At 48.7% G+C, this 13,879-nt stretch overlaps 1 protein-coding gene and 1 non-coding gene across 2 annotated transcripts in view; one reads left to right on the top strand and one right to left on the bottom strand.

Moving 5' to 3' along the window:
- ASAP3 (ArfGAP with SH3 domain, ankyrin repeat and PH domain 3) overlaps window positions 1-13,879 on the bottom strand; it is a 50,787-nt gene that overhangs the window by 26,847 nt on the left and 10,061 nt on the right.
- Window positions 4,035-4,140, top strand: LOC138434799 (U6 spliceosomal RNA). The gene has a single exon (XR_011254880.1). It is a non-coding gene; the product is annotated as a U6 spliceosomal RNA (small nuclear RNA).

Raw genomic sequence — 13,879 nt, 5'->3', positions numbered from 1 at the left:
GGATTTAGTTGTCCCGCGGCATGTGGGATCTTAGTTCCCCGACCTGGGACTGAACCCACATCCCCAGCATTGGAAGGCAGATTCAGAACCACTCGATTACCAAGGGAAGTCCCGACATCTCTATATTCTTGAAAGATTCAGCTGGGGAACACTTGTTCCCCATACCCTAGGCTCAATAAGCAGTCATGTGAGGATGAGGAGGAAGAGGCCAGGATACCAGTGGAGGGGGGGGATATGAGGAGGGTCGAGGGGACACTGAGCCCCCTATGGACAGAACTGGTGGGATGATGTCAGGCAACCCAACCCCAAAGTCCAGGGGTTGCAGAACAAACAGTCAGACTGTAGGGAAGCCAGAAGATGTGATGGGAAGAAACAGGAGTCACATTTTCCTGGGGGCTCAACCCAGATGGAAACCTCCCAGACACACTCCTGTTTTAGTGGGGTAGAGAAATTGCCAGTCTCATGAAACCCTCATGAAATGCAGAGTCAAGTGGGAAATGACAGAATTAGGGCTGCAAAGGGCCCACAGATCCATAGGTGAGGAAAACAAGGCCAAGAGAGGGAGGGAGTCTTGCCCAGAGTCAAAGAGTGGGGCAACGTCTGAGCTGGGCTTTCTGCGGGTGCCCTGGGACAGTGCTCCATCCACACATGACGGCCCCATCTTGATCCCAGGCCCCATACGTTTCTTCCAGTGACTAAAATGGAATCAAAATGTGATCTCCAAAGAGTTACTTCAATGTGACAAGGGTTAGCAAACATATTTGGAATGGTATCTGCAAAGATTTTAAATGAAACTCATAGGACATGCAAGGGACAGATCTTGGAGGCAGTGGAGTGTTCTGGAAGCCTTGGGGCTGTGGGAAGCCTCTGGAGGGAGAGGGGTCTGGTCTTGAAGTGCAGTTCCACTGCACAGATGCTGTGTGACTTTGGTCAAGCTCCTCTTCTTTCCAAGCTCTCTGATCAGCTGTTTGTAAAATGCAGGAAATAATGCCTACCTCTCAGGACCATTATGAGGATTGTACGTATGAGATGATGCACATAAAGGGTTTAGTTTGGGTTTCCCTGATAGTTTAGTTGGTTAAGAATCTGCCTGCAATGCAGGAGACCCTGGTTGGGAAGATCCCCTGGAGAAAGGATAGGCTATCCACTCCAGTATTCTTGGGCTTCCCTTGTGGCTCAGCTAGTAAAGAATCCACCCACAATGCGGGAGACCTGGGTTCGATCCCTAGGTTGGGGAGATCCCCTGGAGAAGAGAAAGCCTACCCACTTCAGTATTCTGGCCTGGAGAATTCCATGGACTATTCAGTCCATGGAGTCACAAAGAGTCGGACACAACTGAGTGACTTTCACTTTGGTGGGAAGCACAGAGTGTGTCCTCAATGAACAGTCAGCAGTTGCTCTGATGCTAGAAAGTACCCATCAAATTCTAGGTACTTTTCCTCCAGGTAATATAAACCTAATGGTCTCTTTCCCGAGTATGGCCTTGAGATAACTTTCATGTCTGGGACCAGTAGAGGCCCACCTAGGGCTGAAGAAAGAAAGAAAGCTGAGGAATAAGGGAGACTGGGAGAGGAGGCCATAACTGATTCAGCTAAAGAACTAAAACACTTCTACTTGAGAGACAAAGACAAGAGGAGAGAACGCAGACAGGTCTGTAGTTCCTGAAGACGCAGGCTGGGAAACACGTGTTAGCCAAAGTCCTTGATTCCCCGAAAAGGGAAAGATAAGAGCTGATTAATGTAAGGAACTGGGACTTCACTCCAAAAGACAGTGCAGGTTAAAGATATGGCAAATAGAAGGGGAAAAAGTGAAAACAGTGACAGATTTTCTTTTCCTGGGCTCCAAAATCACTGAGGATGGTGACTGCAGCCATGAAATTAAAAGACGCTTGTTCCTTGGAAGGAAAGCTATGACAAACCTAGACAGCATGTTAAAAAACACAGACATCACTTTGCCGACAGTCAAAGCTGTGGTTTTTCCAGTAGTCATGTATGGGTGTGACAGCTGGACCATAAAGAATGCTGAAAATAGTGAATCAGTTGCTCAGTCATGTCCAACTCTCTGCAACCCCAAGGACTGTAAGCCCACCAGGCTCCTTTGTCCAACAGAATCTCCAGACAGGAATACCGGAATGGGTTGCTATTCCCTTCTCCAGGGGATCTGCCCGACCCAGGGATCGAACCTGGGTCTCCTGCATTGCAGGCAGACTCTTTACTATTTGAGCCACAGGGAAGCCCCTAGAGAAGGCTGAGCACCAATAAATTGATGTTTTCAAACTGTAGTGCTGGAGAAGACTCTTGAGAGTCTCTTGGACAGCAAGGAGATCAAACCAGTCAATTTTAAAGGAAATTGACCCTGAATATTTATTGGAAGGACTGATGCTGAAGCTGAAGCTCCAAATACTTTGGCCACCTGATGCAAAGAGCTGACTCACTGGAAAAGACCCTGATGCTGGGAAAGACTAAAGGCAAAAGGAGAAGGGGGAGGCAGAGGATGAGATAGTTAGATAGCATCATCAACTCAATGGACATGAATTTCAGCAAACTCTGGGAGACAGTGAAGGACAGGGAAGCATGGCATGCTAGCAGTCCATAGGGTGGCAAAGAGTCAGATGCCACTTACTGACTGAACAACAGCAAAGATATACACAGATTTCAAAGAGATTTAGAAAACTCCCTAGAAGGCAGATCATGTGCCAAGCACACAGAAGGTGCTCAGTAACTGTTTATCTAAATGAGTGATGGTTTGCAAAGCCCTGGGACACAGACCTGAGCGGTCTACGTCCATGCTGTAGCTACTCTGGGGAGTCTTCCTATTCCCTGACACATATTCTCTGACAAGCTCTCTACAGGTGGGCCCTTGCTGCCTTGTTTGTTCTTGTCATAGCTGACGGGACCAAGGTGGACACCTGGCCCAAGCCGGGCCAATCAGATTCTCTTTCCAAGAAATTTGGAATCAGCTCTGGAAAGCTTGAACTTCCCTGGTGGCTCAGATGGTAAAGCATCTGCCTACAACGCAGGAGACCCGGGTTCAATCCCTGGGTCAGGAAGATCTCCTGGAGAAGGAAATGGCACCCCACTCCAGTATTCTTGCCTGGAAAATCCCACAGACGGAGGAGCCCGGTAGGCTACAGTCCGTGGGGTCACAAAGAATTGGACACGACTGAGCAACTTCACTTTTACTTTTTCACTTTCTGGAAAGCTAGATAATTGACTGGAAGTGTTAAGCTGGGACACCTTCCCTACCATGGGCAAAGGGAAAAGAACAAAGTAGATGTGTAGAAAGAAGGAAACAAGACCCACCCTGCCATAGAGAGGCACAAGAAAAGAGCTGCCCTGGTTTCCGACAACTTTCCAGGTCGTTCACTCTCAGAGGCCCTTCCATACTTCCTGTCTTTGGGCCTCCATGAAATACCCCCAAATCTACCCAACAAATTCCCTTGACAGCTCAAACTAGTTTAAGAGGGTCTGTCTTCCCTGCAGTAGACTAGATGCTACTGGTTGGCTCTCAACCCATTCTCTTTTCTTCCTTTAGCAATTAGAACCCTGATTTTTCAAATGGCCACTTGGCCAGTCACAATAAAGACTACACTTCCCAGGTTACCTTGCCACTAAATGTGGTCACGTGACAGAGTTCTGACCAGTGGTATGTAACGGATATTTCATGTTAGTTTTCAGCAAGTATTTTTCAAAAGGAAGGGAGGAACCACACACCTATTAGAATGACCAGAACCCAACACACTGACAACACCAAATGCTGGTGAGGAAGTGGAGCCACAGGAACTCTCACACATTGCTTGTAGGCATGCAAAACAGCACAGCCACTTTGGAAGACAGTTTCACAGTTTCCTACAAAACCAGACAGACATTTACCATATGATCCAGCAACTGCTCTCCTTGGTATTTACTCAAATGAGTCGAAACTTATTTCCACTTAAAGACTTGCACATGGATGTTTATAGCAACTTTATTCATCACTGTCGAAACTTGGAAGACAGTGGTCTACTATTTAGCGCTGAAAAGAAACGAGCTATCATGCTCACTTCGGCAGCATATGCACTAAATTGGAACGATACAGAGAAGATTAGCATGGCCCCTGCGCAAGGATGACACGCAGATTTGTGAGGTGTTCCATATATTGTCATGTTGGTGCATGGCAAAAACCAATCACAATACTGTAAAGTAATTATCCTCCAATTAAAATAATTTTTTTTAAAGAGGAAAAAAATAGAAATACTAACATTTTCACGAGTCAAGGAAATTGAAAATAGGACAATAAAAAGTCAAGAAAACATTAAAAAAGAATTAGCTGTCAAGCCACAAAAGACATAAAGGAAACTTAAAAGGAAAGAACCCCATCTAAAAAGGCTATATACTATATGATTCCAAGTATATAACTTTCTGGAAAACGCAAAACTATGGAAACTGTAAAAAGTCAGTGGTTGCCAGGGGTTGGAGGGAAGGAGAGTGGGTAGAGCACAAAGGAGTTTTACGCAGTGAAACTATTCTGCATGATGCCATGCTAGTGGGCACATCTCACTACACAGCTGTCCAAACCCACAGAATGTTCCCCATCAAGAGAGAACCTTAATGCAAACTGTGGACTTTGGGTGATAATGGTGTGCAAGTGCAGGGCCACTGACGATAACCAATGTTCCGTGCTAGCGTGGGATGGTGATGGTAGCGGGGGAGGCCGTGCATGTGTAGGGCCAGGGGTATATGGGAACTCTCTATACTTTCCACTCAGTTCTGCTGTGAATCTAAAACTGCTCTAAGAAATAAAGAAAAAAGAATTAATTAAAGAAAAAAAGAAAGGAAGGGGTGATCTCTGTCATGCGTGTGTATGATCAGTTATGTCTCTTTGTGACCCCTTGGAGTGTAGCCCACCAGGCTCCTCTGCCCATGGGATTTCCCAGGCAAGAATACTGGCGTAGGTTGCCATTTCTTATTCCAGGGGATCTTTCCGACCCAGGGATCGAACCCACATCTCTTCCATCTGCTACATTGGCAGGTGGATTCTTTACCAGCTGGGAAGCCCATTTTTAAGGAGGAAATTCTGCTCATAGCCTGGGAATGGGATGGGATTTGGAGAAAGGCACAGAGGTTTCTGGAACTCCGGTAACGAGGCTACCATAGTATGAGTCACAAGCTGAGATCCTAGCCCCAGTCTCCTGGAGACTATCTCCCTGGTTGACACTAGCCCAGCAACATCCCCCCTTCTTTAAAATAGGAGAAAGATAATATCATATGGGGAAAAAAATCCACTCTCCACTTAGCTCACAGAGTCACTGTGAGGCTCAGATGAGACTGCAGACACAACAGCATGTGCCAAGGCTTGAGGCATTTGGAAAATATGAGCATGATTTTTACTGTGGTTTGCTTTCTGCCTCTGTATGAGATCAGCCCTCCTTCCTCATTCCTGTGACTGGATAGGTTAGGAAAAGACAAAAATTAGCCTCTGGACTCAAGGAGGTCTATTTAATCCCCAAGTCAGTGATTCTCCAAGTGGGGTCAGCAGCATCACATCAGCTGAGAACTTGTTAGAAATGCAAATTCTTCAGCTGAATCAGAAAATCTGGAGGTGGAGTCCAGCAATGTGTGTTTCAACAAGCCCTCCAGGTGATTCCAGGTGATTCAGACACACGCTAAAGTTTGGGGATCACTGGTTTAATTCTACCTTTCAGAGATGCAGTAAATCATCATGGCTAAAATTACGAGGCTGGCCCCAAACTACCCGGTCTTGAATTCTAGCTCCATTTAGATATTTGCTATGTGACCTCTCTGTGCCTCAATTTCCCTATTTATGAAATGAGGATGATAATAGTTTTTACTACGTAGGGTTATTGGGGAAATGAACCCACATAGGTAAAATGCTTAGAAAACTATTATTTGATTGATAATAATATTATCCATTTCAAAATGAAACTGAATTTGATTGAGGATTTCTCAACTTTCCTTGAGCTAATTGAAGATACCTCCCCCAACCCATGAGCCTGCTCAGCAAGATGTGGGAACCACGGTGCCGAAGGGACCACAGTGCAATCTCTGCCACTGGGCAGCCACAGAGTCCAAGGTGTTACACGTCCTGAGTGCCTGAGGAAGCGTTCTGGGCCAGGCTCTTACTTGTCACTCTTCCAGCCACCCTCTGAGGTAGGCATCACCATCTGCATTTTGTAGATGAAAATGCCAGGGGAAGGAGCATGTCCAGGTTTGTCCAGGTCACATAACATGCAGAGCAGCAGAGTCATAATTTAAACCCAGGTCTGGCCAAGTGCAGCGCCAATGTTCTTTCATTACGAGCAAGCAGCCCCACTGAGACACGGCTCCTTTGATCCTGGGGCTGGATCTGCCTTTGAGCCTGAATCTCAGCTCAAGCATTTTTATCATATCCCCTCAACATCCCCTCAACACAGGAAGGGAGGAGGGAGCGACAGAGGGAGACCTGTCCAAAGAAAAGGAAGTTGACGGTAGTGGCTGGGCCCCCACTGCAAATACTCCAGAGCTGTCCTGCTGCTGCTGCTGCTGCTAAGTCGCATCAGTCGTGTCCGACTCTGTGCGACCCCGTAGACGACAGCCCACCAGGCACCCCCGTCCCTGGGATTCTCCAGGCAAGAACACTGGAGTGGGTTGCCATTTCCTTCTCCAAGGCATGAAAGTGAAAAGTGAAAGCGAAGTCGCTCAGTCGTGTCCGACTCTTGGCGACCCCATGGACTGCAGCCCACCAGGCTCCTCTGTCCATGGGATTTTCCAGGCAAGAGCACTGGAGTGGGGTGCCATCGCCTTCTCTGAGGGCTGTCCTACTAGAGAGGAAACAGATCGGTTGACGTTGGCCCTGACCTGGACTGACAGGTAGAAGTTAGAGAGACAGAAACAGACATCAGCTCAGAGGAAGAAGTTCCTAAGGAAGAATAAGCTGCCCTGGAAGGCGTGAGCTGGAAGTACTCAGGGGCTTCGGGTGGTAGAGTGTGGCTCAGATTTTGAATCAACAGGGATGGCCATTTAGATTTCTCTCAAAGCTAAGAGTTCATGCAAGAGTCTGGGCAGGCACTGGGCAAAGGGAGGCGAAACTCAGAGTTCTGGGGACATGTCTGAACTCAGAAAATCAACTGGAGTCCTTCAGGCAGCCTTGCCTGGCTGGGCTTGGACAAAGTCTGAATTCCAGTTGGTGATACAGCTCCATGTTGCCCCCCACCCCACCCCAGACATACACACACACACACACACAGACACCCCACACACACACCCACACACACACTGCAGCAAAAGTCCATAGATGGCAGCACTAGGGCTGTGCCCAGCTTCCCTGCTTGGAAGGGCCTTCTGCATGTCCCCTTCCTGGGTCAGGATTCATCAATGGGAGCCATTCTTCGGGCCTGTGGTTTCTCAGAACCAGCTGAGGTAACCATGGCGACCCAATCCAGGGGGCAGAGCTGGTAAAGCTAAGGCCTTGGGAGCTGCAGATTAAATTTCACCATTGGACATTCATTCCTTTGGACTATTATAATACAGGGCATAGGCACGTCTTCTGTGGGATTTCATGACCGCTGGGGCCATGATTAATCCACCACAGTATCTTCCCCACTGACTGGCTTTGTTTCATCATTCTGTTAAGGCAGTTCTTCAGGCAGCCTCTACCTATCAAACTATAATTGGCACAGGAGATGAAAACCATTTTCTACCTTTGCCTTGGACCATGATGTCGTCCCTTGAGAGACTAAATCACAGAATATGGGAGATAATCTAACATTATCTCCTCATTTTACAGACTGCAAACCAAAAGCTCAGGTGAGTTTCTGGCCCCAGCTCTCACTGGAAATGCAGACAAACTAAGGAAAGACTAAATCCAAAACTTGCACAGGGCTTTACAGTTTGCAAAGCAATTTGACATCCACCCTTTAAGACTCATAACATCCCGATAAGGCAGGTATTGCTTTTATTCCCATCTGGCTGATGTCAGTGAGGCTCAGAGAGGTGAAGAAAGTTGCCTGAGCTCACACAGCCAGAAAGTGGCAGAGACCGACCTGGGACCCAAACTGGAGCCTGTGTGCCGTAACTAGAGAGTCCAAGCAATGAAAGATCCCGCGTGACCTGACGCAGTCAATTAAATAAATTAATAATTTTTTTAAAAATGGGAATGATAGTCACTCCTGCTTCAGCCACTTTCCATTGGGATTTGGATCATAAGAACTGGCTAAGTTTGTAGCCCTTGCAAATGTGAGCTGTCCTGTTCATATCATGCTCTAAGTTTGCTTTTGCTCACCCACCTGCCCAACCAGCAGATCCAGAGAAAGGCAGGGAGCCCCACAGGGCCCTTCATGGGTGGCCAGCAAGGAGGGGCAAGGGTGGGACTGGGAAGTATTTGCTAGCATCCCACCTCCAGGCAATCCCAGCTCAGTTCTACTCCCCGAACAGCATCTACTCTGGGACCTCAAATCTGAAGGCTGCCCCTCTCTGCCCAGTGGGGCCGAGGTAGGGGCTGGGGTAAGTTCTCCAACAGAGTTGCCGATACACAGTGGGGGCTTGTCCACACATACTGAGTGTCCAGCTGTGCTCTGCCTGACTGTGCAAGTGCTGGGGAGAGGAGGTCAGGCCAAACGTAGATAAGGATGTGCCCAGACAAGGGCTGAGGTGGCCTGGATGAGGCTGGAACAGAAGAGATGCCTGTTGGGCGGAAGAGGGCACAGGAGCGCCCACCCTACCCTGGGATGAAGCAGTGCTCTACCAGAGCCTTGAAAAGATGAGGAGACATTTGTGGAAAAAAGCAGGATGGGAAGACAACTCTAAGAGGGGAGAGGGTACTTCCTGGTGGTCCAGTGGCTAAGACTCTGTGCTCCGAGTGCAGGGGGCCTGGGTTTGGTCCCTGGTCAGGGAACTAGATCCCACAGGCTACAGCTAAAGATCTCACATGCTGCAATGAAGATCGAAGGTCCCCTGCGCCTCAAGGAAGAACCGGCACAGCCCAATTAATTCATTAAAAAAAAAAAAAAAGAGGGGCGAGGCGCCTTGGCAAAGTCCCTGGGTTGAAGCGTCAGCACATTTGGGGAACGGCCTGGAACTTATGTGGCAGGCACTTACCAGGCTGAGTGGGGAAGTGGCGAGTAGTGAGGCTTCAGGCTAAGTGGGACCCTGCGTGACCCACTGGGAGCCCATGTTCCTAGTGAGAAGCCAGGGGATGGTTTTACATTACCGCCACGTGCCAGGCTTCTTCTAAGAACGTGACAGAGTCTGCGTTATTTCACGCAATCCTGTCAACATCCCCAGAAAGTTTTACAGATGAGGAACCTGAGGCCCGAGGAAGTTATGGCATTTGTCCAGCTCACATAGCCGGTAAGTGGTGTGACTGGACTCAGGCCCAGGCTATTGGGCTTCAGAATCCATGCATTTAACCCAAACCACGAGTGATGGGGAGGTCCCGCAGAGTTCTGAACAAGAGAAGAGTGACCCGATAAATTCTCATGGTAGATGGGACTTCCTTGTGGTTCAGTGGTTAGGACTCCATGCTACCACTGCAGAGGGCATGGGTTCAACCCCTGGTCAGGGAACTAAGATCTTGCAAGCCGCACGACTCAGCCAAAGAAAAAAAAAATTATTGTGGTAGAAAGATTGACTCAGGGACGCATCTGCACACCCAGGCTCAAGTGGGAGAAAAGGGGTGCAACCTTGAACCTCAGGCTTGACTAGGTGATGGGACAGCACAGCCCAGCCTGGCCCAAAGCAGATCACCAACAGGAAACACTTGGGTTCCAAGCTCCCAGGAGGATCTACTTACATGAATCCAGCCACCACCCCCACTTATGGAATGCTGGCTTATTTCTGTTTCCTTGTTTATTCCTGTGAGGTAGTTAATATCCTCCCCATTTTACAGATGAGGAAACCGAGGCTGGGGGAAGTGAGGCAATTGGCTCAGAGTCCTGTAAGTAGCGCCCTCTGCTCCAGAGCCTTCTCTCACTTGTACCCCTCTCTGAGCCCCACTCAGCTCTGTAAGGATGGCTGTGAAGATTATTAATAAATTAGGTCATGGTTTTTCTAACGGTGGATGTCAGGCATCTTTGGAAGCAATGCAGAAACATTTTTAGGGAAAGGAGTGGGGGCACTGAATTTTAGGCTCAATTCTGCCATCAGCCCCTCTGTATCCCTCTGAGCAAATTCCTTTCTCCATCTGTGCCTCAGTTTCCCCACCTGCAGACATGGCCCTTTCTGGTCAAAGCTCCAGGACTCAGAGCTGAGTTAAGCATCTTCAGTAAGGCTTCCCTAAGCTTGGCCACCAGCACGAGCGTGCATGCGTGCTAGGTCGGCTTTGGTCTTGTCTGACTCTTTGCAACCTCATGGACAGTATCTCGCCAGGCTCCTCTGTCCACGGGATTCTCCAGGCAAGAATACTGGAGTGGGTTGCCATGCCCTCCTCCAGGAGATCTTCCCAGCCCAGAGATCGAACCTGTGTCTCTTACATCTCCTTCATTGGCAGATGAGTTTTTTTTTTTTTTTTTTTTACCACTAGCACCACCTACCTGGGAAGCCCCACCAGCAGGAGCAAATGTCTCCAAATGGTTTTCATCTGGATTATCCCCCATCCCCAGCACCTGAGCATCCAGGCTGGGACGGTCCGGAGGAGGGGCTCCACTGCCAGCCCAGGTCTGCCCCGGCCCTTGCTGTGACCTCGAGCAGTCAGTCTCCTTCCCTCCCTAGGCCGACTCCTTGTCTGGAACGAGGGGCTGGGCGGTGACATGGAAGGCTCCTGCCAGCTCCAACATTTATTATTTCAGGGTCCCTCAGTCTCTCGCTGTTTTCCTTCCTGCGCTGCTGGAGACTGTGGCTGGCCGTGTGCCCCCACGGTCGGGCTCCTGAAGCCGTCTCCCCATCCCGGGCACCCAGCCAGCCCTGCCAACTCAGCCTCATGAGCTGCCCCTTGCAGGGTGGTGGGATGGGAAGCGGGGTTGGGGTTGGGGGGGAAGAGGGGTTGCAGGAAGGGAGCCGCACCCTTTGTGTGCACCGAGGCCTCCACAAACCCCAAGTTTCCTGGCTGGGATTTTCCTCGGGAGACTGCTCGGCAGAGATGAGCTAAGACAGCAAGAACTCTGCCCGAGGATTGCTGTAGATTCCCATCTGACCTCTGGCTCCGAGCCCTGAATTCCACCCCACCCTGAGGAGAATGCAGCCTGTCCCCGGGACAGGGCAGCAGGGCCCCATGCCTCCCGTCCTCTGGGGTCTCTGGGTGGGCCTGGGTGAATCCTTCCCTGCCCCCACCTGACGGTCACCACGAACCCCTTGAACCCCGGTCCTCCCCAGGTCTGCAGTCTCCTCAGTGTGTCTGGCTGTTTCCAGCTGCTAGACCTTTCGCCATGCTGTCTAGCAAACATTCCATCCTTTCCCACTCAGCTTACAGGTCATTGCCCCCCACCAAAACAGAACTGACTTTATGCCACCCCAGGCCCACCGCAGGCTTCTATCAGAGCAATCGTGGCCCTAATTTACCACTTCTGACTCTCTACGGGCACTGAAAACACTAAAAGGGCAAGGATAAGAATTTGCCAGCAGGTGGTGGGGGTGGTTGGGGTGGGGGGAGCACCGGGGTTTGATCCTGGTGTCGGGGAACTAAGATCCCACATGCCTGGAGCTACTAAGGTTGCCACAACTAGAGTGCCTATTTGCTGCAACTACCGAACGGGCGCTCTAGAGACTGTGCTCTCTGATGAGAAGCCTGCGGCGCTGCAATGAAGACCCAGGGCCGCCAGAATTTTAAAAAAATCAATTAATTACAAGAGGAGGGCAAGGGTGGGCTCATTTGCTTTCATATCCACAGCACCCAGCACAGGGCCTGGCACGTGAGCAGCAGTAAATCTTCGTGGAATGAATGAATGAGTAAATGAATAGTAGCAGGGCCCTATGGAAACACAGAAAAGGCAACAGGGGTTAAGTACTCAGGACATCACACTGTTCTGAGGGCCAAATTCTAGTTCTAATTCTCTTAGCTGTGTGACCTGGGGCAAGTGACTCAGTTTCTCTGAGCCTCCATGTCCTTATCTGTTCAAAGGGATAAAAATAGCTCTTATCTAAGACTGAATGCCAACAGGCATTTAAGCACCTAGCCCAGTGTCAGGCACACAGGGAGGGCTGTATGACAGCCAGCAAGAAGATAGCAGACATCTCTGCATGCCCAGGGCCTGAGACACAACCCCAGTTTATCAGGGGAAAGACCTGGAGTGCTTAAAAAAATAAGGGAGCCGGAGCCTCACTTCATGCTTAACATCCTGTTAAGTCAGAGTCCCCGGGGGAGTGAGAGGTGAGGCACTCCCATGTGCTCATGTCCAAATAACTGGCTTGGCCACTTACTGCTAGCAGAGTTGCCCAATGTATCAAAAATAAATACAGGACACGCAGTTACATTAGAATTTCATATAATCAGTGAATAATTCTTAGTGTAAGTAAGCTGCAAATATTGCAGGCACATCCTGTATACGTGCTTTGGCAATTCTGCTTCCTGGGCTATTTCATCTCTCTGTGCCTCTGATGGGGATTACAAGAGTTAATATGTACATGAGAAATGCTTGTAACGTTGCCAGGAGGGTATGGAAGAACCTTGAAACATTAAGCTAACTGAAAGAAGCCAGATACAAAAGTCCATATACTGTAGGATTCCACTGAAGTGAAATGTTTGGAATAGGCAGATCCATGGAGACTGACAGTTGCCAGAGGCTGGAGGGAGTCACAGTGGGGAGTGACTTCTAGTGAGCACAATATTTCTTTTTTGGCCTGATGGAAATGTTCTAGAATTCGACAGTGGCAATTATTGCACAACCCTGTGAATAAAGACTGCTGAACAGTACATTTTAGAATGATTAAAATGGTGTATTTTGTATCATAAGAACTTTATCTCTATTAAAAAAAAAAAAAACTATCTATCTAAAAGCAACCCAGGGGATTGTGATGTGCAGCCAGGACTGAGAATGGAGACGGCTCTCAACAAATGCTTGATGTGGAAAGAAATGGATGGGAGAGAGCAAAGGGCAGAGCTGAGGGGACACCCCGTCTCGTCCAGAATCAGGCTCAGCTACTCATTCCCGGACACTTGCAAGGTACACAAGATTTCTCATTTTGCTCCAGTGCCAGAACTACACAATTTTAGTGCTTACTCACAGTAATTACCTCATGCCTATTGCAATGACCTTCCCCTTTTCTCTGTGGTTACTAATCTACTTAACTATTCTATAAGCAGGGATACTTGTGTTTTCAGTAAAAGAGAATTTTTAAAAATTAAGTATCTATTATGTTCCAGGTAGATGCTAGAGGCTTTATATGTAATCCCCTCAAAAAAGCCCCATAAGACAGTTATCATCACCCTGATTTGCAGATGGGGAAACTGAGGTTCAGACCATTCCAGTCATGTGCCTGAGGTTACATAACCCATAAGAATTCAAACCCAAGTCTGCTTGACTTCAGTTACAGGACTCCCTCCTTGGATCTCAGCCACACCGCTTTATGCTGTGGGCTGTCAGTCATCTTTCCATGGGCATGAGTTCTTCTCCCTCCCAGGTGGGTACCTTGTCACGTCTATGCCTTCAGAGACTACCATTTTAACACAGCAGATGTTCAACAAATAGTGTTTAACGAGTAACAAACCTTAAGTGAGCACACGCACAGCTCACCATAATAGTTTTCACTCTGACTGCCCATCAGAGTTGCCTGGGGAACTTCTGACTGTTCCCTTGCCCAAGTCTCACCACTGGGAGATTCTGATTTGTAGGTCTGGGTGGAGCCAACAACATCTGAAGTTCTTGAAAGCTCAAAGTCAAAACCAAGCCCAGTTAGAAAACTTTTAGCAGGGACTTCTCTGGCAGTCCAGGGGTTAACACACTGTGCTTCCAAACCAAGGGGTGCTGGTT

Source organism: Ovis canadensis, chromosome 2, assembly GCF_042477335.2.
Source record: "Ovis canadensis isolate MfBH-ARS-UI-01 breed Bighorn chromosome 2, ARS-UI_OviCan_v2, whole genome shotgun sequence".
NCBI classification, from domain to species: domain Eukaryota; kingdom Metazoa; phylum Chordata; class Mammalia; order Artiodactyla; family Bovidae; genus Ovis; species Ovis canadensis.
The sequence above is the reverse complement of the archived record's forward strand: the minus strand, read 5'-3'. Positions and strand labels throughout refer to the sequence as shown.